The following is a 27,621-nucleotide window of genomic DNA, read 5'->3' as shown; positions in this document are numbered from 1 at the left end:
CTAGGCCAAAAGATAAACATATTATCGGAACTAAGTGAATTTTTAAAAATAAGTCTGATGAACTTGGTAAGATAATTTGAAACAAGGCTAGACTGGTTGTACAAGGGTACACTCAAATTGAAGGCATCGATTATGATGAAACCTTTGTCACAGTAGCTCGTCTTGAATTAATCAGACTATTTATATCCATTGCTTACTTTAGAAAGTTCAAAATCTATCAAATGGATGTAAAGAGTACTTTTTTAAATGGCGATTTGCATGAAGAAGTGTATGTTGAACAACCAATGGGTTTTGAAGACCTTAAGAATATTGATCATGTCTATCATCCAAAAAAGGCTCTCTACGGTTTAAAACAAGCTCTCAGGGCATGGTATGAAAAATTGACTAAGTTTTTACTAAGTCATAACTTTATAATGGGAAGTGTTGATAAGATTTTATTTGTAAAGAAACACAATGATCACATTTTAATAGTACAGATTTATGTTAATAATATTATTTATAGATCTACCTGTGTTAACATGACTGTTGAGTTTGTAGATCTTATGAAATTTAAGTTCGAAATGAGCATGGTTGGGGAATTGAATATTTCCTAGGGCTGCAAGTTAAATAGTAACCTGATGGTTTCTTCATTTCTCAAACCAAATATGCACTGAATTTAGTTAAAAAGTTCGGATTTGAGAATGGAAAAAACTTTGATAATCCTATGAGTACAACTCTAAAACTCTCAAAGGACTCTACAGGTAAGAAAGTGGATCCTAAATTATATCGCAGTATCATAGGTAGTTTGTTGTATTTAACTACAAGCCGACCTGATATTGCATTTAGTATAGGAATTTGTGTTAGATATCAATCTGACCCTAAAGAGTCACATTTAACTGCTATTAAGAAGATTATGTATATGTCGCAAGTACAGCTAATCTAGGTCTTTGGTATCCACATGATACTAGTGTTCAATTAGCTGGTTACACTGATACTGATGGGCTGGTAACGTTGATGATAGGAAATCAACCAGTGGTGGTTGTTTCTATATTAGGAACTATTTAGTTTCTTGGCAAAGTAAGAAACAAAGTTCCGTATCGCTCTCAACTGCTGAAGCTGAATACATTGCAGCTGGTAATAGATGAACTTAACTTGTATGGATGAAAAGAATGTTAAGCGATTACGGAATTGCACAGGACTCTATGGTTTTATATTGTGAAAATTCCAGTGCAATTAATATATCTAAAAGTCCAATCCAGCATTCACGAACCAAGCACATTGACATTAGATATCATTACATTCATGAATTAGTGGAAAAAAAGACAATTCTTTGGAATACATTCTGACCGAGACTCAACTTGCTGACATATTCACAAAACCACTCGACAAAAGCAGGTTTTCTAAATTAAAATTTAATCTTAGTATGTCCAATTTGAATTGATTATTCATGCATTTTTGTATTTTAATGTATATACTTGTTAGTTTGTATGTTTAAATTTCAAAATTTAATGAAAAATGCACATTTTTGGTTGTGCACGACCAGTCGAGTACATGCTCGACCAGTCGTGGTACAATCGGTCGAGCATGTACTTGACCAGTCATGGTATCATGGGTTTGACCTTTATTTGGGGAAAAATCTATTTTTCTTTTATTTAGGCTTCTTCTACAACGGGTCTAAGCACGACCGGTCGAACCCATCTCCATAGATCTTCAAGTTAGTGCTTTATTTCCATTTTCCTTATAGATTCAAGTCCATATCACTTCTTTTTCATCTTTGGAGTGATTTATTTCTTGTTTCATTAAGGTTTTTGGGGTTTTCTTCTCCAAAATCTGATTTTGAGAAAACTCACTCTATCTCTTTTGCAACCTTTTGTTTCCTTGATTTTCTAGTTGCAAATAGAAGGTAGAGGTAAAAAGAAAAGTTCTCGTGGTCCTTCAACATCTAGATCAACACCTATCATAAGGCGCCACCTTCGGTCACCCGAAGATGATCCCTCCTATGTGCAGGATTTAAGGTTGCGAAATGTTATAGTTGAATGACCTGTGTATGTTGAACATCTTGCTCGTTTTGAAATCCTTCCTCTTCTACAATCTGTAGGATGGGCTAACATTCTACATTGGGGTGGGCTGGCATACTGGTCTATTGTGCAGGTTATGTATGTATGTATTTTTGATTTTTCAACTGAAAATTTAACTTTTATTATAGCAACTAGAGGTCCATTTGAAGTAGATCGACATCTGATTTCTGGCTAATGGACATACTTGTCAATGATTAAGGTATTCCAATTAGCACTCTAGTAGCTAAACCATCTGAATCAGAAAAACATATACTTACTAGAGATTGTACAATATAGATGCGCAATGGAGTCAAAATGGCAATGCGCTTGCTTCGAAATACTTGTTACCCAGATATAGGGTCTTTCATAGGATATTTATTTCAAATCTTTATCCACGTTCTGGTAATAAAACCGAACTCACCTCTTTCATGGTTCGACTTCTGCATTGCATCATCTTTGGTACAAATGTTTGTCTTCCTGCTTTAATCTGTCATTCCATCATACAATTCCATCTCCATCCTGGACACAGTGATATCCCTTTTACATATCTTATGACTGTGTTGGCCACCCATATGTTGGAGAGGCACCCATTTAACACCTCATCTTCAACAACTCAAATATAAACAAGATGAATTGAGGTTGGTCGCTGGCCAGGTCAATGGGGGTGGTGGTGGAGCTGAAGTAGTAAATGAAGAAGAAGGCGATTTACCTCCTGATGACATAAACATGGATGATATCTTTGATGAGCTCGAATTAGATTCTGAGGCTGACCCTCATTATCAGCCTTTTGATTTTGCTAAGAGGTTGCATTCTCTTGAGGAATAGGTGGCTCAGATCTGTATAACCCAGGATTCGTAATTTACTTAAATGCATTAATATATGAGGTGCATTAATCAGGATTTACATCAGATTGATCCATCTATTCCTGCTCCCTCTTTAGGATCTGATTAGTTTTTTCTAATCTTGGTTTGTAATAACTTTAATGCTACTTGGTTTAGTTTGTCTTGTGAGGTTGTACTTGACTTAACTTTGTAGTACTTGGTTGAACTTGGTTACTTATGTTTGAATTTGACTTATTGATTAATATGTTGTCTATCTTGATAATTTATTCCTCAATACTCTTCTTATTCTTCCTTCTTTATATCTTTCCACTTCCATGCATTGGTTTCTTCCTTTGTCATATTGTGACAAAAAGGGGGAGAAGGTTATCATGCTTGATATATGATATATGGATTGTGGATGGGTTGTTTGTGAATAATTCTATTTTGAGAAGGGGAGTTAAGTAAGGGGGAATATTGTTAGAGGAATTAAAGTGAATTGATGCTTTGTTTTTATAACTAGTACATGATTCTTTAACTAGGTTGTAACTGGTTTCTTTTTATAACTGATGCATGATTCTTTATGCGTATAATGTTTATGTTTGTAAAGGGGGAGATTGTAAGTGTTATAGTTTCTAGCTCCTATAATTGTCAAATTTTGTAGTGCTAAAACCTCTCTTGGAATCTGTGTCTTATCCAGCTCTTCTACATAATGAAGACTTTGCATCACTCAAGAACAAAGGTCTTTACTTCAAGAAATGCAAGATTTTATGGTCATGTTCGAGTACAACATCAAGTGATTGTTCAATGTTCAAGATTCATAATTCAAGCTCCAAGTCAAGACAAAGTCTTTTTACTTTGTACCTCAAGCTTAAGATTCAAGATATTTCAAGTTCAAGCTTCTTAAGGCTATAAATTCAAGTTTGAATATTCTTTAAAAGGTCACAAGTTCAAGCTTCATCATGTGTAATGATCTCAAGCTTCGTGAACTTCAAAGAACGACTATCAACTCAAGAAAAAGAAGTTTCAATGTTCATACATCATGTTTAAGATATGAATGACCCTAGATTCACCATAGGGTAGGTCATTTTGAATACATAATTCAATTAGATCATTTTATAAGTGAATAGACTGTTTCTCAACTAGTCTTGGACTCTGTTCGACTAGTCCAAGAAATTCCTCGACCAGTCGTAAGTTTGTTTTAAATTTTCAAAATTTTTTGTTAAGCCTCGACTAGTCCTGGAAACTGCTCGACCGGTTATGTGAACAGTGCTCAACTCGTTCTCGACCAGTCCTGCAGCTACGACTCAAAGTCCAACAACTATTTTAGGTTCCACATGACCAGTTGTGGATAAGTCACGACCAGTCGTGGAGGTCCCTCGACCGGTCGTGCAAGGCATACGACTAGTCGTGGAACGACTTTATCTTATCGCGCCCAAATTTTAAAAATATTTTGGTCCTACGACTTGTCGTAGTGTCCTCAAGACCAGTCATGAACGCGATTTCTTCACTTATAAATAGAGCACGAATTTCAGAGTTTTTCATTCAATTCAAGATAAATCAATACGCCACTCTGAGAGATAAGTTAGTGTTCTTTTTAAGCTATATTATGCTCATTTAATATTCTCTTAATTTATCTTTGTTATATTTGATTTTGTATTCTATATTCCATTTATGTTTGAAGAAGGGATTGAAGATTACCCTTTTCTTAGAATCAAAATCAAATAGAGCTAGCCCAACATGATTTAATTTAAAATCAATTTAGAACCTAGAACCATTTCATAAGTGAGTTTGGACATTGAACTTCTACGTTGAAATTCTATTCCGATTTAGTTGTTCCAGACTGCATCAAAAAGAGAATATCTAGGTATTTTACATTATTGTAAATTTCTATTTTGGTTTTTGAGATTGTGCCAGAAAAATCTATGTTTTGGTTTGTCTGAGGTGATCCAGAAAACTCAGAGTGTGGGGGTTTTTTGAATTATGTAAGCCCACTTGAAAGACAATTGTGAGGGTTTTAGGTGAACCTGAAAAAACCTATTTTCATAGTGAACGCTAATATCCACTGTGTGAGGATATTAGGAGTGGAGTAGTTGTGTAGCTGTTTTTCTAAACAGGTGGTGTACACACAAGCGAACCACTATAATTTCTGGTCTTGTGGATTGATTGTTTATTTCTTTATATGGATGATTGTAATTTTCTTTTTGCATTGTGGAGAATGTTGTAATTTCTTTTATGCAAATGTGGAGAATGTTGTAATATCATAGATTTCTTTCCTTGCTATTTATTTCTCTGTATCAAGTTTGAGTTTTTGATACACAAACCGTTCTAGTAAGGTTGTCCTGCCATAAACCTTTGGTTTTTATGGTGTAAGGTTGTCCTTAGAACAACATCTGTATCAACCTCTCAATACTCGTACATTTGAGGTTGTCTTTAAGTTCAGCATTGTGGGATTGTCTATTGCTATCTGTATTTAATTTATTTAAATTCCGCTATTAAGTTTTAATTTGGCATAGTCCTATTCACCCCCTCCCCCTCCTCTAGGACATATAGCTCGGCCTTTTCAAAAGTAATGAAATCTATACTAATATTAGTATTGGCTAATAATATATGATGAAAGCCTTACAAATGGCCCCTTTAGGACCTTTTAACCGTTGACATTTGATTTTGGAATGATTCGACCATTGGATAAGTGGAAAATGCCTTTTATGATGCGTAAAGAGAGTTGTATGGCCCACCTAAATTGGAGACTTAACCCATCTTCATTCTACGGTAATGATGAAACCTAACAAAGAGAGTGGATGGAGTAGATTTCACAGAACATCACGATGGACCCCACTTTCTGGCTCGCAAGTGCACCAGGGGGCGTGCACCCCCTGTGCACTGAGCGAAGGGGCTTGGTCAGACGTCTCTGACTCATGTCTTTCCAAAAAAAGAAAGGTTTTCCCCCTCTCTTCATTTTAGACAGCGGACAGACAACGTCCGTAAATTCTTGATTGGTGGGCCACCACCTACAGTCACATGTGTGATCTGGACTGTCCGTCTCGTTGAATGGGAGATGAAGACCAATACCATAGCCGTCCCACCTGATATTACGCACTTGCATGCATATAATCCTTGGTGCAAACAGGCCATACAAACACATCACTTTCCAAAAAAAGAAACTATCAGCTGTTGCTGCCAGGCTGGTGATCCGCATGAGAGGGGATCCTTCAATCCTAGCCCTCCATTTAGGCATCTCTTGACCGTCCTAGCTAGGTTTTTAGAAAAGGAAAAAGAATGAGAGAGAGAAAACCGACCGTCTCCTTCCAAGTCAAACCCACTACCCAAAACTCATTCAACCTTTAAAATCCCCATTCCACAAGCACTCTGGCATCCATCCGAGCAGTCCATAACTGCTAGATTGAAGGATAACCTTGCAGGCGATATTCCGCCATTAACAGCCATCTCCTTCTCCGTCACTCTATCGCCCGAGTCTGACTGAGTCTTGGCTTGAGTAGGAGGATCTGGTCAAGACCAGACCGTCTGTTGGAGAGAAAGAGAATGGAGGAAGAACGAGTGAAAGAGAGGAAGAAGGGAGTGCGAGCTCAAGTGTTGTGGGCTTTGCCGAGTCATGGTGGTGACTTAAATGCCAAGCCGAGTTTCATTGAGGGGCTTGATTCGATCTCACTCAAGCTTAGTCCCACCTCGAACAGAGACGGTGTGATCAACGGCTAGATCCCAGTTCGTTGACGTGCTCAGCTGGCCAAAACGGGTCGGCTCAAGTTTGACCGTGGAAACCTTGGTGCATCACGTAGCCTCCTTGCAGTCATTATCCTTCCAAGCCTAAGAACTGGACGAAGATCCGAGCCCTATTACCAACAGGTAACCCCTCCATTTCTCAGTGGGCCACACCATCACTCACAGTGGTCCTCACCGAGTCACGTACTCAGTGGGCCACAACACATATGATGGGCCACGTCTGAGGTAAATCTAAGTGGGCCACATCTCACGTCCAATGCAGTGGGCCTAAACCTTGTGAAACCCCATAGCTGGGCCAAGATCAGGCCATGCTATTGGGTTAAGATATGAACTGAATCAGGCCTTTAGCTGGCCCATGAACTGAGCTAAAAATGGGCCTTCACCTGGGCCACAATCTGGACTAAAAAGTCCCTCACGTGGGCCATATGTTGGGTTGAAATCAGTCCCAGAATCGGGCTAAAATCAGTCTAGATCCAGGCCGAAAATCAGGCCAAACCACAAATGGGCCAATGATAATCTAAGCACTAATGTAGGGGGGCACACTGCCGATGGCCTGTGCAGCAAAAAAAAAAAAAACTCCCCAACGTGAAGATCCTAGTTATAGAACATCTGAACCTTGTATTGGTTGAGCAGGTACTCATTTCTGTGTTTTCTTTCTCAAACTGTTTCTCAGCTGTCGGCCTATTAAAAGGTTTAACAAATTCTCCATTATGGAGGTTTTGGTGCATCTATCGTATGTAGTGGGATGCACAGTACCAACATTCGTATTACAGAAACAATAGGGCTAGGCTTGAAAGTGCCCTAGTTTGTCAATTAGCGTGAGGATTGAGTCGGTAAGACAAGTGGGCCCCATATGAAGATCATCAAACGTCTGCCTCAACTGGATGTGCACTCCGAACTTGTCAAAGGTAAATTAAGCCTCACATCCCATGTCCCAAAACACTTAGGTATATGAAACCTTTAAAAACATTAGAAAAACTTAGGATCATATGTCTGTAAACTTGAATTTCAAAATAGGAAAATCTTCCAAGTTTTTCAGACTGTATTCGATGATATCAAGTACTCATCAATGGCATCAAACACTCACGATCGATGATATCAACAACCAATCGATATCATTGAATTAGGCCATTATATGTCCAGCAACCACAAAGTTTTTTGAACAACATGTTCGATTAATCGAAAAACATTTTGATGATATCAACATTCAAATATCGATCAAATCGAATGAGAATTGATGATATCAAATTACCTTGAGATTTGTCTAGCAACTTTTTAAAAATGTCTTGACATTTCTCAAGTAATCGAACCATCTTAGATATCATCTGAATTTAAACTTCGATGATATCGAGATGAGTTCGATATCATCGAATTCGGTCAAGTTTTGTCCAACAAGCCTCAAAGGAAAATCACATAGAAAGATCAAGGACTTGAAACAATACTTGATATCATCAGATTTCAAATCTCGATGATATGGAAGGTATATTGATACGATCAAATCTGGAAAAAAACTATTCCAACAATCTTGCAAGGTAAACCATATGGGAATGACCAAGGAATCGATGATGTCTCGATATGATCGTAATTCAAATATCGATGAAATCGACATATGATCGATGTTATCAAAATGGATCAAAAATTATCTAGCAAGCTCTTTTGAAATTTATAAAAATGATCGATGTAGCAAGCAGACAGTCGATGAAATCAGAATTCAAACTCTGATGACATCGACGCACACTCAATTGCATCGATCCTCGCAAAAAGTTCTAGGGATATTCTTTAGTGGAGTTCGTATCATCGAAACTTGCTTTGTGGAATCAAAAATATACTTTTGATGACATCGAAGCAGGGCCGATAATATCGAACTCTGTCAGAATCTAACATCTTTATTACCATTGGAACTTTTTGTCTATTCAAGGAGAGCTTATTCTTGGTTGCTGTATTGAGAAAAGGAGAGAGAGCTTTGAGAGAGTAACTATACATCATTTACCCTAAGCCTTTTTCTCATGGGAGTTCATCCTTCAATCCACCCTCATCATTGATATTCTCTAAAGTGGATTGAGGAATGAACTTCCGCACTCAAGGATCATCCAGCTACCACCTTAATGACAAATCATTGAGATATGATCCCTTGAATGCCTACGACCTTGGAATCTCTCCATTACTTTAAGAGGTAATATTTATTAGAGTAGATTCCGAGATAACATTGACCCAACCCGTCAACTTTATTAGTACATCTTTGAGTGTTGTGAATCAAGGGAGCTGAAGAATCTTCATCAATAAGGAGAAGATCTTCATCAATGTGTTGAACGGGGCTCACATACTTATCTATAAGTCATTAGAGTCCAGAGACCCTTTTGATCTTTTCTTTTATAGGTTTGGGTCAAAGGTGCTTCTCACCCCTTTCAAGTCCTCATAGGAGGCCACTGACGGAAGAGTATGTGTGGATGTTGTGTGTTGACCCTTGTGCTTGTGTAGGGTGTAAACTTAGGTCCTTAGTGTAGGTCCTTGGCCTGTATGACTTAAAAGTTAGGTTCCTTGTGTGGATCCTTTACTCTTGTAGGGCATAAAACTTAGGTGCTTTGTGTTGACCTTTACTCATGTGTAGGGCATAAACTCTAGGGTCCATGTGTGGATCCTTGGCCTGTGTGGCCTAAAACCCTAGGTTCCTTGTGTGGATCCTTTGCTCTTGTGTAGGGCATAAAACTTGAATGCTGTGTGTTGACCCTTACTCCTATGTAGGGCATAAACTTGTGTCTCATGGAGACATGTTAGGTACCTTGTGTAGGTCCTAGAGTCAGCCTTGTGTAGGTTGTACTAGTTTGATGTAAACTTGAATTGAAACCTCTATTAATGAAATCTAGTACACTCAAGGGTTGAGTGCATCTACCGAGAGTGGAGTAGGCATATAGCCGAACCACTATAAAAGACTGTGTTTGGGATTGTTATTTGCATACTCTCTTATTATGTTTACTGTTGATGTTCACATGATGCATGATGATATGATTATTTAGAACTAATAAGTATCACCTCCCACACACAGTCACTCAGTGCATCCATCTTAGACTAAGGTTATATATTGTTTAGATTCTGCTCAGTCTTATGATTGGATCCTCTAATTGGTTGGGAAGCCATTAGAGTTAAATTGTTGATATCTTGACAAGATAATGGTAATAGGAATTTAAATTATCATAAAATTTTATAAAGTCCTATTCACCCCCCTCTAGGACACTTTGACCTATTCATACTTCTACTAAAGCGGTCATTATCGCAATTTCAAGGCCAATAAGCCGAGACCCATTTGGACCGAATAGGTGGGCCCGCCGACCATGGGAGGTTGATCTAACCCATTTGGAAATGAGAATGGCGGTGGTTTTGGAATGTTGCTACTAGGACAGAATAAATCGAGCCCAGCTAACCTTGGCCACCCATCATTTTTAACTCTTTTGGATAATGGGCTTTTAAGTCTTTGTAAGGGTTGGATGGGTTTAACTCCTGCCTAGGAACGTACCTCTTAAAAAGGAGGCGGGCTTGAACTACCCTAGAAAAATTAACAACCGAGTCAATTCAAGTTGCGTTGTGTCGAGATCTAGTCAAGCTAACTTGGTTAAGCAAAGTAAAAGAGTTTTGAAACCTACATTTTATTTTATCTTCTCTAAGATAAAGGTTATTTGGTGTTACTCCATGTTCTAGTTTCAAACCGCCACTCTCAATCCTAGACCGGATTCGAGTTTGGGCTAAATCATTGAACCAAGTTAACCTAATAGACCTCGTTGCGTTATAATATTGAGTAACTAATAATAGTTATTTAGGTACAACGATTCTAGGGATTTAAGTCATTCTAGGTGGAGCTAATCAAGCCTTGCTCGAAGACGGGATTGGGCAACCAACTAGTTACTAAATTGTGTTAATTCCGATCCCTAAGTATATAACGAACTCTGGCAACACTGGGAGCAATTTGACTCATAAGGTGATAATTTCTTCCCCTTGAGCTTTCCATTTTCCCATCAGCTTAAGTGATAGTTTTTAGTTTAACCTTGATTGATAATGGATATCTCCATGTTATAATCACATGTATTAATTGTTGGAATTGATTGCTATATTACATGCTTATTATTGATCCTGCATATTTATTTCATGTTTGTGGATTATTTGTAGATTGCTTGTGGAACTTAAATTGGTACATTAGTGGGAAACCCTCACTTATAAATGTACACCCATACTTGGGATGTAACTTGGTTGAATGTGATTGAAATGGACTCGCGACTTAGTGGTTATTGAATGGTGGCTTGAATTGAATATTGATGTGGGCTTACCATCCAGGGGTTGCTGTGTCTAAGTGGTTTTTAAGGATGGTTTTTATCGCATGGTTTTGATATTGGCCCCATGTGGCTTAGTTTTGATAATTGCCCTATGTGGCTTTGTTTTGAAATTCACCTAGGTGGCTTTGTTTTGGTATTTGCCCTATATGGGTTCAATGTTTTATATTGTGCAATCATGTGATTGTAAGCCCCATATACTACAATATGATTGGCCACTAGTCGATGGGTTTCCATTAAATATCCTAAGGTGGTAGTCTCATGAGCCGAGGATGATGGTATGAGACCTATGCTCAAGCTGTCGGCCAACACTGGTGACGAGCCCTCGTAATGACCTTGAGCTTATTTAAATTGGCTGATCGTAACTGGACTAATAATGGTTTGGCTAATCATGCATACATGACGTAGACCCGCGTCTATCGCTATCATACGTGATGTCGTATTTTGTCCTATTAGATGAGCATTCCTAGGTCGATGATTGCATGGGTGACGAGCCCAATGTTCACACGGACGAGCATCCCTAGGGCGATGATTGCATTCATGCATCCATGCATCTAATAAGATTGCATCATGTATTGTTTTGGATGCCTTGTTTTTACAACTATGCTTACCTAATGCGGTAGCGTATAATCTCGAGGGGAATTCACACTGAGTTAGCCACTCATCCATCAATTATATAACCATAAAGGTAGCACAGGTGGCCCAGATGATATTCACGTTCTTATTGATGAGAAGTATGCTATAATTGACAAGGGCGCATGATTGTATTTGCTAAGGATTGCTCTAGGATTTTACATCAAAGATTGTCATAATTTATTTTGTTTCACATGTAATATTATTTCGTTTTGTAATTGTTAATTTCAGAGACATTGGTTGTATAAGTCATTATAGGCAGCTTCTTGTATATTTGAATGATCATGCAGCTTTTCCTTACATTTGATTTGTCCATATTACGTTAACTGCTAATTCTGAATGATAAAAAAAATTGAAATCTAGCTCTTTATAGGTTAACACTCGAGTTTTTGGGAAACGGGTCATATACTTGGTCCTGAAAATGAGGGGCGTTACAGGCCCACCATTTGAAACAAGCTGATATTTGAATTATCCCTTCATACAGATGGATAGACGGTGTGGATAGACCACAACATCATGGTGGTGTTCACGTCCAGCTGGACCGGACAGTTAAATATAACACATACCTCATGATCAGACCCACAGAACTTGCTGATGTCAATACCACAACTATATAGGTGGGGTCCCCAGCAAATGGGAGATTTAGATATTACACGTACCTCATGTGGGACATCCCACCGTCCTGTTGGACGGTGGATAGAGTGGATCAAAGCATACATTAAGGTGGATCCCACCATCCAGCAGCTGGACGGTGGAGATACCATGCATATATCAAATGGGTGGGGTCCACGTGCTGGATGTAGCACGTCATCAAGGTGGGCCCCACGTCCAGTGGGCCACACGTGCTGCTTTGCAGCATGAATGAAATGCATATATCATGGTGTGGCCCGTCAGATAGACGGCCTGGATCATACATCACAGTGGGTCCACAACACATGGGAAAGAGAGAGATAGAGAGAGAGAGAGATGTGTAGCGGAGGAGTTCTGCCACTATGAGCTCCTCTAGCAATTACAATGCATACATCAAGATGGCCCCTCAAAATTGTGTGGACCTTAAATAAAAATCAAGATCTAGCACTATGAACACCCACCGTTTGCTAATCTTCTAGGCTCCTTGGAATGCTAAGCTTCTCAGCTTCAATTTTGATGTAAGATGATGAAGATTGAAGGGCTAGGATGAGAGATGAGGGGCTAGGAAGTGGGCCACACTTGGCTCCATGCTCTCCTTAAAGCTTGGACAGTCCTCTCTCTTGGAATGGGTAGAGAATGAGAGAGAGAATATGATTTGTAAGGGAGATGGGATGGGAGGAATGGTTGTTGTAAGGAGGGTATGTGTCACGCTGCAAACTCGAAAAATGGGCTCACAAAATTTCTGATCGTCGAATCCGGCACCGACAGCCTCCGTAGTGCCCCGTTCTCAGCTCCCGGCACTCATATGCTAGATTCCGATCCTGGGATCTTACAAGGAGGATTTTCAGTCTGATTTTTTTTTGTAATGGAGCATAACCACAAGCATAACCAAGTCACAAAACAACATCACCACATATCCACTATATTAAAAACTTTAAGTACAATGCGGAAAGAGAAATACAAGGTGATCAAAAGGCTTCAAAATAATCTGATGCACGCTCCTGCCTTAGCGCTGCTGCGATCCAACGTCACCTACATGCAAGGGTCATGTATAAGCATACAACAGCCTAGAGGGTGGTGCAAGTGTGTGCACAAGGTAAGTGCCAAGTATGCAGTATCAGAGTAATGTGGAAATATGTTGGTAAGTCCATGAATACTATCAACCATAACAAGGCTATGCGATGCAAGACATGAATGCTATCGGCCATATCAAGGCCATGCAATGCGAGACATGAATGCTATTGGCCATACTAAGGCCATGCGATGCGAGGCCCTACATAGCCAAATGTCATATGCGAGATGCAATACAAGCATGCCAGTCCTCATCAAGTATATATATCAGTACAGTTCCTCTCTGGGATATCACCGGGGTCTAGTACACTCCACACTGACTGCCCCCTCCCTAGCTGCATAGCCCAACGAGTGGAATAGACCACACTATTCGCTTGACCAGTAGTCTGCCAATACCTACCCGGCTTGTCGATAGTGGACTCAATTGTGAGCTGGTCAAACTCGGCCTAGCTTACAACCCCCTCACTCAGGCGGATAAGGCCACACCCTCTTTCAACCGACCATGACATAGTGGGAGACGCGGCCTACTGGTATTCGGCACTCCTGTGCTCGTGTATCCACTCAGTCTAGACATTGGAGCATCTCCTGGTACCAAAAAGGTTCTGGGACTTTTACCCAAGGATATCCTAAGTGCCCACAGTGCTAGAACCAAGTATTTTTGGTATCCGATACAGCCATCCATGATGTACCTGTGGAGGTCATGGCCCTGATGTTGCTAGGGCGTACAATGATCATGTCACACATATGCGAGATGCATGAGTCACACCGTCAATCATGTAGCAATCTTGCGCGTACCACACACTCATGTGGGTAACTCCTATAGTGAGTCCCATAAATAATCTACCCAATGGCATATGTTATGATTAGTCACTACTCATATCAAGCATACATATGATGCGTATGGCATGAGTCATGAAATTATACTAAGCATGTTATATGGCGATGATCTATCCTCATAACAAAGATGGGCCTAGGCGGCCTACACACAACCCGTAGGGGCCTGTTAATGGGCCCTAAGGAGAGTTATAATGCGGACATTTAACCAACATCATCCTTACAATGTGGATGTCAAACCATCATTGCTCCTAAGGCACGGCCCGCTATAAATATCATTACCCAAACCATGGTGGAATCATACATTATAATGGACCTTATATTCATCCCATTGGGCCTTAACCCATGGGCCTCAAATACATCAAATGGGCTACATCACATGGGCCTCATGTATATCAAGGTGGGTCTCAATAATGGGCCTCATACACATCAAGGTGGGCCCAAACAACGGGCCTCATATATCACATCGAGCCTAATCAAATGGGCTGAATCAATGGGCTGAATTAAAGGGGCCAAGTCGAATGGGCCAATTCAAATAGGCCGATCCCAACTCATCTATTTTTAGAAATCAATATATATATATATATATATATATATATATAATGAATCATATCAAAAGATTAACTGGACCATACCATATTTAACCGTGTTGATAATGATTTTCACGGTTAAATTCTAGTGGGCCCCATCATAGGGTTTATTTCCCATCCAACCTATTCATAAGATCACAAAGACCTGGATTTAGAGGAAAAACAAATATCATATTGGTCCAAACTTTGAAGCCCAAAGGTTTAATGGTGGACGTTCAAATCCACTATTTTTCTGTAATATGGCCCACCTGATAACTGGATCTGTCTCATTTTTTCTTCTATCACAAGCCTTAAAATTATCTTTAAAAATGGTTGGACAGTTTGGATGCAACACATGCATCATGGTGGGTCCCATAGGGATGGACGACATAGATAAAGTACATGCCTCATGGTGGGGTCCACACTGATGGATGGTGTGGATTACAAAACATACATCAGTGGGTCCCACAAGGGGCCCACCATAACGTTGTCTATCATCCAATCTGTTAATAAGGTCACAAGGACCTGAATGAAGAGGAAAAACAAATTTCATATTGATCTAAAACTTCTGTGACAACAAAAGGGTCTCAATGGTAGACATTCAACCATCACTGCTTCCTATGACATGGACCACCTGAACTCCATGGCTGTTTTTTTTTTTTTTTTTGGGGCCCACTTCCTTAAGGGACCATCAAATGCACGGTGTTGATGTTCTCACACATCACGGTGGGGCCCACGGTTGGGACCACCTACCTCCAGCGTCAAACGCAGCAGGATGCTGCTACAGTGTCCTTTGGACGCCAGCAGCAGCAGCGTCTGCTGCTTAGTTTTTTTAATATAATTTTTAAAAAAAGTGTATGTTTGTGGTTTTTCATATGTGGGGCTCGCATCAGGAGAATCCAGCCCAACCATTGCATTCTAGGACTTGAGATGGACCATACAAGCCCAAAAATCTGCATATTTTGGCTCATAAAAACATCAAGGTGGGTCCTAGCCTTTAACGATCAATATCGTTGTTTTCTATGGTATGGCCCGCTTGATTATCGGATTAGCTTCATTTTTTGGCCCAACGCCTAAAATGAGCTGGGGAATGGAATGGATGGTGTGGATTAGACTCATACATCAAGGTGGGGCCTACATGAGTGGCCCGCCCTACGGCTTGAATCAAGCTAATATTTTTATTTTCATCCCAACCTCCAACGTGTGTCCAAGGAGGTTGGGCTTCAATACACCACACTGTCTGTTCACACTTCTCTGACGGTTTGCATATAACACATATCTAAGGTGGGCCCCACCTACAAACGTGCTGCCTAGGTGGGCCACCAAAAAGGTTGGATAGTGTGGATAAGACATACATCAAGGTGGGGTCCATCTGAGTGGGCCACATGGTCACATTATCACACAAAAAATGAAAAAGAGAGGGAGAGAGAGAGAGAGAAAGAGACACGTGCGATGGAGGGACCCCGACACTATGGGCCCTCCCTTTCCATGCATTCAATCATACATCAAGTGGGTCCCAATACATGTGGGCCCACCAAGTCAAAAATCAACGGTGGAGATTCCTTCTCCACCAAAATGGAAGGTCTAGATGACCTCTTTCAAACTAGAAAGTAAACATCATAATGGGGTCCATGGAGAATCACTACACCAAAACAGTAAAAAAAGGATGGTTGAAAACTATCTCAAATGACCAAAAAGAACGGTCATGGACTGTCGCATGGGTTGTCATATTTTGAGGCGTCGTATTACTTAAAGGACGGTCATGAACCGTCATGCTTATTGACATTTAAAGGACGGTCATGGACTGTCTGTAAAAAGGACGGTCATGGACCATCCTTAAAAAGGACTATTATGAACCGTCTCTTATGACCCTTAAAAGGATAGTCATGGACCGTCTGTAAAAAGGACGGTCATGGACCGTCCTTACAAAGGACTGTCATGAACCGTCTCTTATGACCCTTAAAAGGACGGTCATGGATCGTCCTATAAAAGGACTGCTATGAACCGTCTCTTATGATCCTTAAAAGGACGGTCATGGACCGTCCTTAAAAAGAACTGCTATGAACCGTCTCTTATGACCCTTAAAAGAATGGTCTTTGACCGTCTCATATTTGAATATTTAGAAAAATATGGATGGCTTAGAGCCGTCAGAAATTTTCAAATATGAGGTGGTCAATATACACCTATTACAATATATTTCATCGTATTCTTCCTGATATACACCTGTTATATAATATATTTCATCATATTCACATTCACATCCATCTAAACCCAAACTATGTAAATCCATCCAAACATAAACTACAGTCATCCAAACATAAACTACATCCATCCAAACACAAAAATCTTACCCACATTACATTTATCCACGCATAAATACACATATGTTTAACATCATAAATAAAAAAGGAAAAAAATCAGCAACAATTTTCTTTTTGTGTCTTTCATCTAATAAAAAAATATTCAACCAACAAAACATTATAATTCAGAATCATGAAGAATTGCGGAAACTTCTTCCAAAAAAGTAGGCACACTTTTTAAAAATAAAACTGATAATTAAAATAAAACTAATGCAAGCAAATAATGCAAAAAAGTGTTTCAATTCAAGTTAATAGAAACAACAACAAAAATTAAAGCTTTGTAAAAAGGGGCATGCGTTAAAAGGGATACATTTTTGTTTGTCACATGTGATTAGGCTACATTATTACAGCAATCGGGTTTGGGTTTGGGATTGGGTTTAGGTTTGGGTTTTCAAGTTTAGGTTTAGGTTTAGGATAGGGAGTTGAGATTAGGATTAAGTGTAGGTTTAAGTTTAGGGATTTGAGAATACATTTAGGTTTTAGGTTTAGGTTTAGGTTATAGGTTATAGGTTTAGGTTTAGTTTTAGGTTAAGGTTTAGGTTTAGGTTTAGGTTACAAGCTATAGGTTTAGGGAATTGAAAATAGGTTAAGGTTTAGGTTTAGGAAATCAGGTTCCGGTTCGGGTTCGGGATCGCGTTTAGGTTTGGCTTTTCGAGTTTAGGTTTAGGTTTAGGTTAGGGTGTTGAGATTAGGATTAGCTGTAGGTTTAGCTTTAGGGATTTGAGAATACATTTAGGTTTTAGGTTTAGGTTTAAGTTTTACGTTATAAGTAAAGGTTTAGGTTTTAGGTTTTGGGTAAGGTTAGCTTATAGGTTATAAGTTTAGGTTATAGGTTATAGGTTAAGGTTTTAGGTCATAGGTTTTAGTTTATGTTAAGGTTATAGGTTTAGGTTAAGGTTTAGGTTTAGGTTGAGTTTAGGTTTAGGTTATAATCTATAGGTTTAGGGAATTGAGAATAGGTTAAGGTTTAGGTTTAGGAAATCGGGTTCAGGTTCGGGATCGAGTTTAGGTTTGGGTTTTCAAGTTTAGGTTTAGGTTTCGGTTAGGGAGTTGAGATTAGGATTAGGTGTAGGTTTAGGTTTAGGGATTTGAGAATACATTTAGGTTTTAGGTTTAGGTTTAGGTTTTAGGTTTTAGGTTAAGGTTTACATTTTAGGTTTAGGTTAAGGTTAGGTTATAAGTTATAAGTTATAGGTTAAGGATTTAGGTCATAGGTTTTGGTTTAGGTTAAGGTTATAGCTTTAGGTTTAGGTTAAGGTTTAGGTTTAGGTTTAGGATATAAGCTATAGGTTTAGGAAATTAAGAATAGGTTAAGGTTTAGGTTTAGGAAATCGGGTTCGGATTCGGGATCAGGTTTAGGTTTGGGTTTTTAAGTTTAGGTTTAGGTTTAGGTTAGGGAGTTGAGATTAGGATTAGGTGTAGTTTTAGGTTTAGGGATTTGAGAATACATTTAGGTTTTAGGTGTAGGTTTAGGTTATCGGTTATAGGTTTGGGTTTAGTTTTAGGTTAAGGTTTAGGTTATAAGCTATAGGTTTAGGGAATTGAGAATAGGTTAAGGTTTAGGTTTAGGAAATCGAGTTTGGGTTAAGTTTTGGGTTTTCAAGTTTAGGTTTAGGTTTAGGTTAGGGAGTTAAGATTAGGATTAAGTGTAGGTTTAGGTTTAAGGATTTGAGAATACATTTAGGTTTTAGGTTTAGGTTTCGGTTATAGGTTATAGGTTTAGGTTTAGTTTTAGGTTAAGGTTAAGGTTTAGGTTTAGGTTATAAGCTATAGGTTTTGGTAATTGAGAATAGGTTAAGGTTTAGGTTTAGGAAATCGGGTTCGGGTTCAGGTTCGGGAACAGGGTTAGGTTTGACTTCTCAAGTTTAGGTTTAGGTTTAGGTTAGGGTGTTGAGATTAGGATTAGGTGTAGGCTTAGCTTTTGGGATTTCAGAATACATTTAGGTTTTAGGTTTAGGTTTAGGTTTTAGGTTATAAGTAAATGTTTAGGTTTTAGGTTTAAGTTAAGGTTAGGTTATAGGTTATAAGTTTAGGTTATAGGTTATAGGTTAAGGTATTAGGTCATAGGTTTTGGTTTAGGTTAAGGTTTAGGTTTAGGTTTGAGTTGAGGTTTAGGTTAAGCTTTTGGTTTAGGAAATCGAGTTCAGGTTCGGGATCGGGTTTAGGTTTTGGTTTTCAAGTTTAGGTTTAGGTTTAGGTTAGGGATTTGAGATTAGGATTAGGTGTAGGTTTAGGTTTAGGGATTTGAGAATACATTTAGGTTTTAGGTTTACGTTGAGGTTTTAGGTTCTAGGTTATGGTATAGGTTTTAGGTTTAGGTTAATGTTAGGTTATATGTTATAAGTTTAGGTTATAGGTTATAAGTTAAGCTTTTAGGTCATAGGTTTTGGTTTAGGTTTAGATTTAGGTTAAGGTTTAGGTTTAGGTTTAGGTTAAGGTTAAGGTTTAGGTTATAAGCTATAAGGTTAGGGAATTGAAAATAGGTTAAGGTTTAGGTTTAGGAAATCGGGTTCGGGTTCGAGATCAGGTTAAGTTTTGGGTTTTCAAGTTTAGGTTTAGGTTTAGGTTAGGGCGTTGAGATTAGGATTAAGTGTAGGTTTGGGTTTAGGGATTTGAGAATACATTTAGGTTTTAGGTTTAGGTTTAGGTTATAGGTTATAGGTTTAGGTTTAGTTTTAGGTTAAGGTTTAGGTTTAGGTTTAGGTTATAAGGTATAGGTTTAGGGAATTGAGAATAGGTTAAGGTTTAGGTTTAGGAAATCGGGTTCGGGTTCGGGTTTGGGATCAGGATTAGGTTTGGCTTTTCAAGTTTAGGTTTAGGTTTAGGTTAGGGTGTTGAGATTAGGATTAGGTGTAGGTTTAGCTTTTGGGATTTCAGAATACATTTAGGTTTTAGGTTTAGGTTTAGGTTTTAGGTTATAAGTAAAGGTTTTGGTTTTAGGTTTAGGTTAAGGTTAGGTTATGGGTTATTAGTTTAGGTTATGGGTTATAGGTTAAGGTATTTGGTCATAGGTTTTGGTTTAGGTTAAGGTTATAGGCTTAAGTTAAGGTTTAGGTTTAGGTTTTGGTTGAGGTTTAGGTTTAGGTTGTAATCTATCGGTTTAGGGAATTGAGAATAGGTTAAGGTATAAGTTTAGGAAATCGGGTTCAGGTTCGGGATTGGGTTTAGGTTTGGGTTTTCAAGTTTTGGTTTAGGTTTAGGGTAGGGAGCTGGGATTAGGATTAGGTGTAGGTATAGGTTTAGGGATTTGAGAATACATTTAGGTTTTTGGTTTAGGTTTAGGTTTTATGTTATAGGTTAAGGTTTAGGTTTTAGGTTTAGGTTAAGGTTAGGTTATAAGTTATAAGTTTAGGTTATATGTTATAGGTTAAGGTTCTAGGTCATAGGTTTGGGTTTTGGTTGAGGTTATAGGTTTAGGCTTAGGTTAATGTTTAGGTTTAGGTTTAGGTTATAAGCTATAGGTTTAGGGAATTAAGAATAGGTTAAGGTTTAAGTTTAGGAAATCGGGTTCGGGTTTGGGATCAGGTTTAGGTTTGGGTTTTCAAGTTTAGGTTTAGGTTTAGGTTAGGGTGTTGAGATTAGGATTAGGTGTAGGTTTAGGTTTAGGAATTCGAGAATACATTTATGTTTTAGGTGTAGGTTTAGGTTATAGGTTATAGGTTTACGTTTAGGTTTAGGTTAAGGTTTAGGTTTAGGTTTAGGTTAAGTTTAGGTTTAGGTTATAAGCTATAGGTTTAGGGAATTGAGAATAGGTTAAGGTTTAGGTTTAGGAAATCAGGTTGGGGTTCGGGATCGGGCTTAGGTTTGTGTTTTGAAGTTTAGGTTTAGGTTTAGGTTAGGGAGTTGAGATTAGGATTAGGTGTAGGTTTAGGTTTAGGGATTTGAGAATACATTTAGGTTTTAGGTTTAGGTATTGGTTTTAGGTTTTAGGTTAAGGTTTAGGTTTTAGGTTTTAGGTTTAGGTTAAGGTTAGGTTATAGGTTATAAGTTTAGGTTGTAGTTTAAGGTTTTAGGTCATAGGTTTTGGTTTAGGTTAAGGTTATAGGTTTAGGTTAAGGTTTAGGTTTAGGTTATAAGCTATAGGTTTAGGGAATTGAGACTAGGTTATGGTTTTGGTTTAGGAAATCGGGTTCAGGTTCGGGATCAGGTTTAGGTTTAGGTTATGGAGTTAAGATTAGGATTAGGTGTAGGTTTAGGTTTAGGGATTTGAGAATACATTTAGGTTTTAGGTTTAGGTTTAGGTTATAGGTTATAGGTTAAGGTTTAGGTTTTAGGTTTAGGGTAATGTTTGGTTATAGTTAGTAAGTTTTGGTTATAGGTTATATGTTAAGGTTTTAGGTCATAGGTTTTGTTTTAGCTTAAGATAGGTTTAGGTTTAGGTTTAGGTTAAGGTTTAGGTTTAGGTTATGGTTAAGGTTTAGGTTTAGGTTATAAGCTATAAGTTTAGGGAATTGAGAATAGGTTATGGTTTTGGTTTAGGAAATCGGGTTTGCATTTTGTATCGGGTTAAGGTTTGGGTTTTCAAGTTTAGGTTTAGGTTTAAGTTAGGGAGTTGAGATTAGGATTAAGTGTAGGTTTAGGTTTAGGGATTTGAGAAAAAATTTAGGTTTTAGGTTTAAGTTTAGGTTATAGGTTATTGGTTTAGGTTTAGGTTAAGGTTTCAGTTTTGGTTATAAGCTATAGGTTTAGGGAATTGGGAATTGGTTAAGGTTTAGGTTTAGGAAATCGGGTTCGGGTTCGTGTCCGGGATCGGGTTTAGGTTTGGGTTTTCAAGTTTAGGTTTAGGTTTAGGTTAGGGACTTGAGATTAGGATTAAGTGTAGGTTTTAGTTTAGGTTTAGGGATTTGAGAATACATTTAGTTTTTAGGTTTAGGTTTAGGTTTTAGGTTATATGTAAAGCTTTAGGTTTTAGGTTTTGGTTATGGTTAGGTTATAGGTTATAAGTTTAGGTTATAGGTTATAGGTTAAGGTTTTCGGTCATAGGTTTTGGTTTAGGTTAAGGTTTTAGGTTTAGGTTATGGTTTAGGTGTAGGTTTAGGTTGAGGTTTAGGTTTAGGTTATAATCTATAGGTTTAGGGAATTGAGAATTGGTTAAGGTTTAGGTTTAGGAAATCGGGTTGGTGTTCGGGTACGGGATCGGGTTTAGGTTTGGGTTTTCAAGTTTAGGTTTAGGTTTAGTTTAGGGAGTTGAGATTAGGATTAGGTGTAGGTTTAGGTTTAGGGATTTGAGAATACATTTAGGTTTTAGGTTTACGTTTAGGTTTTAGGTTATATGTTAAGGTTTAGGTTTTAGGTTTAGGTTAAGGTTAGATTATAGGTTATAAGTTTAGGTTATAGGTTATAGGTTAAGGTTTTAGGTCATAGGTTTCGGTTTAGGTTTAGGTTATTTGTTTAGGTTTTGGTTTAGGTTAAGGTTAAGGTTTAGGTTAAGGTTAAGGTTAAGGTTTAGGTTATAAGCTATAGGTTTAGGGAATTGAGAATAGGTTTAGGTTTAGGTTTAGGAAATCGGGTTCGGGTTCGGGATCGAGTTTTGGTTTGGGTTTTCTAGTTTAGGTTTTGGTTTAGGTTAGGGAGTTGAGATTAGGATAAAGTGTAGGTTTAGGTTTCGGGATTTGAGAATACATTTAGGTTTTAGGTTTAGGTTTAGGTTTTAGGTTATAGGTTTAGGTTTAGTTTTAGGTTAAGGTTTAGGTTATAAGATATAGGTTTAGGGAATTGAGAATAGGTTAAGGTTTAGGTTTAGGAAATCAGGTTCTGGTTCGGGTTCGGGATCGGGTTTAGGTTTAGGTTTAGGTTAGGGTGTTGAGATTAGGATTAGGAGTAGGTTTAGCTTTAGGGATTTGAGAATACATTTAAGTTTTAGGTTTTGGTTTAGGTTTTAGGTTATCAGTAAAGGTTTAGGTTTTAGGTTTTGAGTAAGGTTAGCTTATAGGTTTTAAGTTTAGGTTATAGGTTATAGGTTAAGGTTTTAGGCAATAGGTTTTAGTTTACGTTAAGTTTATAGGTTTAGGTTAAGGTTTAGGTTTAGGTTGAGGTTTAGGTTTAGGTTATAATCTATATGTTTAGGGAATTGAGAATAGGTTAAGGTTTTGGTTTAGGAAGTCGGGTTCAGGTTCGGGATTGGGTTTAGGTTTGGGTTTTCAAGTTTAGGTTTAGGTTTAGGTTAGGGAGTTGAGATTAGGATTAGGTGTTGGTTTAGGTTTAGGGATTTGAGAATACATTTAGGTTTTAGGTTTAGGTTTAGGTTTTAGGTTATCGGTTAAAGTTTAGGTTTTAGGTTTAGGTTAAGGTTAGGTTATAAGTTATAAGTTTAGGTTATATGTTATAGGTTAAGGATTTATGCCATAGTTTTTGGTTTAGGTTAAGGTTATTGGTTTAGGTTTAGGTTTAGGTTAAGGTTTAGGTTTAGGTTTAGGTTATATGCTATAGGTTTAGGGAATTAAGAATAGGTTAAGGTTTAGGTTTAAGAAATTGGGTTCGAATTCGGAATCAGGTTTAGGTTTGGGTTTTCAAGTTTAGGTTTAGGTTTAGGTTAGGTAGTTGAGATTTGGATTTGGTGTAGGTTTAGGTTTAGGGATTTGAGAATACATTTAGGTTTTAGGTTTAGATTTAGGTTATTGGTTGTAGGTTTAGGTTTAGTTTTAGGTTAAGGTTTAGGTTTAGGTTTAGGTTATAAGCTATAGGTTTAGGGAATTGAGAATAGGTTAAGGTTTAGGTTTAAGAAATCGAGTTTGGGTTAAGTTTTGGGTTTTCAAGTTTAGGTTTAGGTTAGGGAGTTGAGATTTGGATTAAGTCTAGGTTTATGTTTAGGGATTTGAGAATACATTTAGGTTTTAGGTTTAGGTTTCGGTTATAGGTTATAGGTTTATGTTTAGTTTTAGGTTTTGGTTTAGGTTTTGGTTTAGGTTATGAGCTATAGGTTTCGGGAATTGGGAATAGGTTAAGGTTTAGGTTTAGGAAATCGGATTCGGGTTCGGGATCGTGTTTAGGTTTGGCTTTTCAAGTTTATGTTTAGGTTTAGGTTAGGGTGTTGAGATTAGGATTAGGTGTAGGTTTAGCTTTAGGGATTTCAAAACACGTTTAGGTTTTTGGTTTAGGTTTAGGTTTTAGGTTTTAAGTAAAGGTTTAGGTTTTAGGTTTAGGTTAAGGTTAGGTTATAGGTTATAAGTTTCGGTTATAGGTTATAGGTTAAGGTATTAGGTCATAGGTTTTGGTTTAGGTTAAGGTTATAGGTTTTGGTTAAGGTTTAGGTTTATGTTTGGGTTGAGGTTTAGGTTTAGGTTATAATCTATAGGTTTAGTGAGTTGAGAATAGGTTAAGCTTTAGGTTTAGGAAATCGGGTTCAGGTTTGGGATCGGGTTTAGGTTTCGGTTTTCAAGTTTATGTTTAGGTTTAGGTTAGAGAGTTGACATTAGGATTAGGTGAAGGTTTAGGTTTACGGATTTGAGAATACATTTAGGTTTTAGGTTTACGTTTAGGTTTTAGGTTATAGGTTAAGGTTTAGGTTTTAGGTTTAGGTTAATGTTAGGTTTTATGTTATATGTTTAGGTTATAGGTTATAGGTTAAGCTTTTAGGTCATAGGTTTTGGTTTAGGTTAAGGTTATAGGTTTAGGTTTCGGTTTAGGTTTAGGTTTTGGTTTAGGTTAACGTTAAGGTTAAGGTTATAAACTATAGGTTTAGGGAATTGAGAATAGGTTAAGGTTTAGGTTTAGGAAATCGGGTTCGGGTTAAGTTTTGGGTTTTCAAGTTTAGGCTTAGGTTTAGGTTAGGGAGTTGAGATTAGGATTATGTGTAGGTTTAGGTTTAGGGATTCGAGAATACATTTAGTTTTTAGGTTTAGGTTCAGGTTTTAGGTTATAGGTAAAGGTTTAGGTTTTAGGTTTAGGTTATGGTTAGGTTATAGGTTATAAGTTTAGGTTATAGCTTGTAGGTTAAGCTCTTAGGTCATAGGTTTTGGATTAGGTTAAGGTTATAGGTTTAGGTTTAGGTTTAGGTTAACGTTATGGTTAAGGTTATAAACTATACGTTTAGGGAATTGAGAATAGGTTAAGGTTTAGGTTTAGGAAATCGGGTTCGGGTTCGGGATCGGGTTAAGTTTTGGGTTTTCAAGTTTAGGTTTAGGTTTAGGTTAGGGAGTTGAGATTAGGATTAAGTGTAGGTTTAGGTTTAGGGATTTTCGAATACTTTTAGGTTATAGGTTATAGGTTTAGGTTAAGGTTTAGGTTTAGGTTTAGGTTATAAGAGATAGGTTTAGGGAATTGGGAATAGGTTAAGGTTTAGGTTTTGGAACTCGGGTTTGGGTTCGGGTTCGGGATCAGGTTTAGGTTTAGCTTTTCAAGTTTAGGTTTAGGTTTAGGTTAGGGGGTTGAGATTAGGATTAGGTGTAGGTTTAGCTTTAGAGATTTGGGAATACATTTAGGTTTTAGGTTTAGGTTTAGGTTTTAGATTATAAGTAGAGGTTTAGGTTTTAGGTTTAGGTTTAGGTTAGGTTATAGGTTATTAGTTTAGTTTATGGGTTATAGGTTAAGGTATTAGGTCATAGGTTTTGGTTTAGGTTAAGTTTATAGGTTATGGTTAAGGTTTAGGTTTAGGTTTAGGATGAGGTTTAGGTTTAGGTTATAATCTATTGGTTTAGGGAATTGAGAATAGGTTAAGGTTTAGGTTTAGGAAATCGGGTTCAGGTTCGGGATTGGGTTTAGGTTTAGGTTTAGGTTAGGGAGTTGGGATTAGGATTAGGTGTAGGTTTAGGTTTAGGGATTTGAGAATACATTTAAGTTTTAGGTTTATGTTTAGGTTTTATGTTATAGGTTAAGGTTTAGGTTTTAGGTTTAGGTTAAGGTTAGGTTATAAGTTATAAGTTTAGGTTATATGTTATAGATTGAGGTTCTAGGTCATAGGTTGTAGTTTTGGTTGAGGTTATAGGTTTAGGTTTAGGTTTAGGTTATAAGCTATAGGTTTAGGGAATTAAGAATAGATTAAGGTTTAAGTTTAGGAAATCGGGTTCCGGTTTGGGATCAGGTTTAGGTTTGGGTTTTCAAGTTTAGGTTTAGGTTTAGGTTAGGGAGTTGAGATTAGGATTAGGTGTAGGTTCAGGTTTAGGGATTTGAGAATACATTTAGGTTTTAGGTTTAGGTTTAGGTTATTGGTTATAGGTTTACGTTTAGGTTTAGGTTAAGGTTTAGGTTTCGGTTTAGGTTTAGGTTTAGGTTAAGTTTAGGTTTAGGTTATAAGTTATAGGTTTAGGGAATTGAGAATAGGTTAAGGTTTAGGTTTAGAAAATCGGGGTGGGGTTCGGAATCGGTTTTCGGTTTGCGTTTTGAAGTTTAGGTTTAGGTTTAGGTTAGGGAGTTGAGATTAGGATTAAGTGTAGGTTTAGGTTTGGGGATTTGAGAATACATTTAGGTTTTAGGTTTTAGGTTAAGGTTTAGGTTTTACGTTTAGGTTAAGGTTAGGTTATAGGTTATAAGTTTAGGTTATAGTTTAAGTTTTTAGGTCATAGGTTTTGGTTTAGGTTAAGGTTATAGGTTTAGGTTAAGGTTAAGGTTTAGGTTTAGGTTTAGGTTAAGGTTTAGTTTTAGGTTATAAGCTATAGGTTTAGGGAATTGAGAATAGGTTAAGGTTTAGGTTTAAGAAATCGGGTTCGGGTTCAGGATCAGGTTTAGGTTTGGGTTTTCAAGTTTAGGTTTAGGTTAGGGAGTTGAGATTAGGATTAGGTGTACGGTAACGTTAGGTTATAGTGTATAAGTTTTGGTTATAGGCTATAGGTTAAGGTCTTAGGTCATAGGTTTTGTTTTAGCTTAAGATAGGTTTAGGTTCTGGTTTAGGTTAAGGTTTAGGTTAGGTTAAGGTTAAGGTTTAGGTTTAGGTTATAAGCTATAAGTTTAGGGAATTGAGAATAGGTTAAGGTTTTGGTTTGAGAAATCGGGTTCGTGTTCAGGATCGGGTTAAGGTTTGGGTTTTCAAGTTTAGGTTTAGGTTTAAGTTAGGGAGTTGAGATTAGGATTAAGTGAAGGTTTAGGTTTAGGGATTTGAGAATAAATTTAAGTTTTAGGTTTAAGTTTTGGTTATAGGTTATAGGTTTAGGTTAAGGTTTAGGTTAAGGTTAAGGTTTAGGTTTAGGTTATAAGCTATAGGTTTAGGGAATTGAGAATAAGTTAAGGTTTAGGTTTAGGAAATCGGGTTTGGGTTTGGGTTCGGGATCGGGTTTAGGTTTGGCTTTTCAAGTTTAGGTTTATGTTTAGGTTAGGGAGTTGAGATTAGGATTAGGTGTAGGTTTAGGTTTAGGGATTCGAGAATACATTTAGTTTTTAGGTTTAGGTTCAGGTTTTAGGTTATAGGTAAAGGTTTAGGTTTTAGGTTTAGGTTATGGTTAGGTTATAGGCTATAAGTTTAGGTTATAGCTTGTAGGTTAAGCTCTTAGGTCATAGGTTTTGGATTAGGTTAAGGTTATAGGTTTTGGTTTAGGTTTAGGTTAACGTTATGGTTAAGGTTATAAACTATACGTTTAGGGAATTGAGAATAGGTTAAGGTTTAGGTTTAGGAAATCGGGTTCGGGTTCGGGATCGGGTTAAGTTTTGGGTTTTCAAGTTTAGGTTTAGGTTTAGGTTAG

The 27,621-nt window shown here is 37.7% G+C and overlaps 2 long non-coding RNA genes across 2 annotated transcripts in view; both read left to right on the top strand.

Moving 5' to 3' along the window:
- The window catches only part of LOC131239911 (uncharacterized), a 91,140-nt gene that overhangs the window by 38,591 nt on the left and 24,928 nt on the right, over positions 1-27,621 (top strand). The window lies entirely within an intron of this gene.
- Positions 20,230-22,796, top strand: LOC131239912 (uncharacterized). The gene is made up of 3 exons (XR_009168482.1): positions 20,230-20,363; positions 21,032-21,080; positions 22,685-22,796. It is a non-coding gene; the product is annotated as an uncharacterized LOC131239912 (long non-coding RNA).

Source organism: Magnolia sinica, chromosome 3, assembly GCF_029962835.1.
Source record: "Magnolia sinica isolate HGM2019 chromosome 3, MsV1, whole genome shotgun sequence".
NCBI classification, from domain to species: Eukaryota; Viridiplantae; Streptophyta; class Magnoliopsida; order Magnoliales; family Magnoliaceae; genus Magnolia; species Magnolia sinica.
Note: the sequence above shows the minus strand (reverse complement) of the source record. Positions and strands in the feature narration are given on the sequence as shown.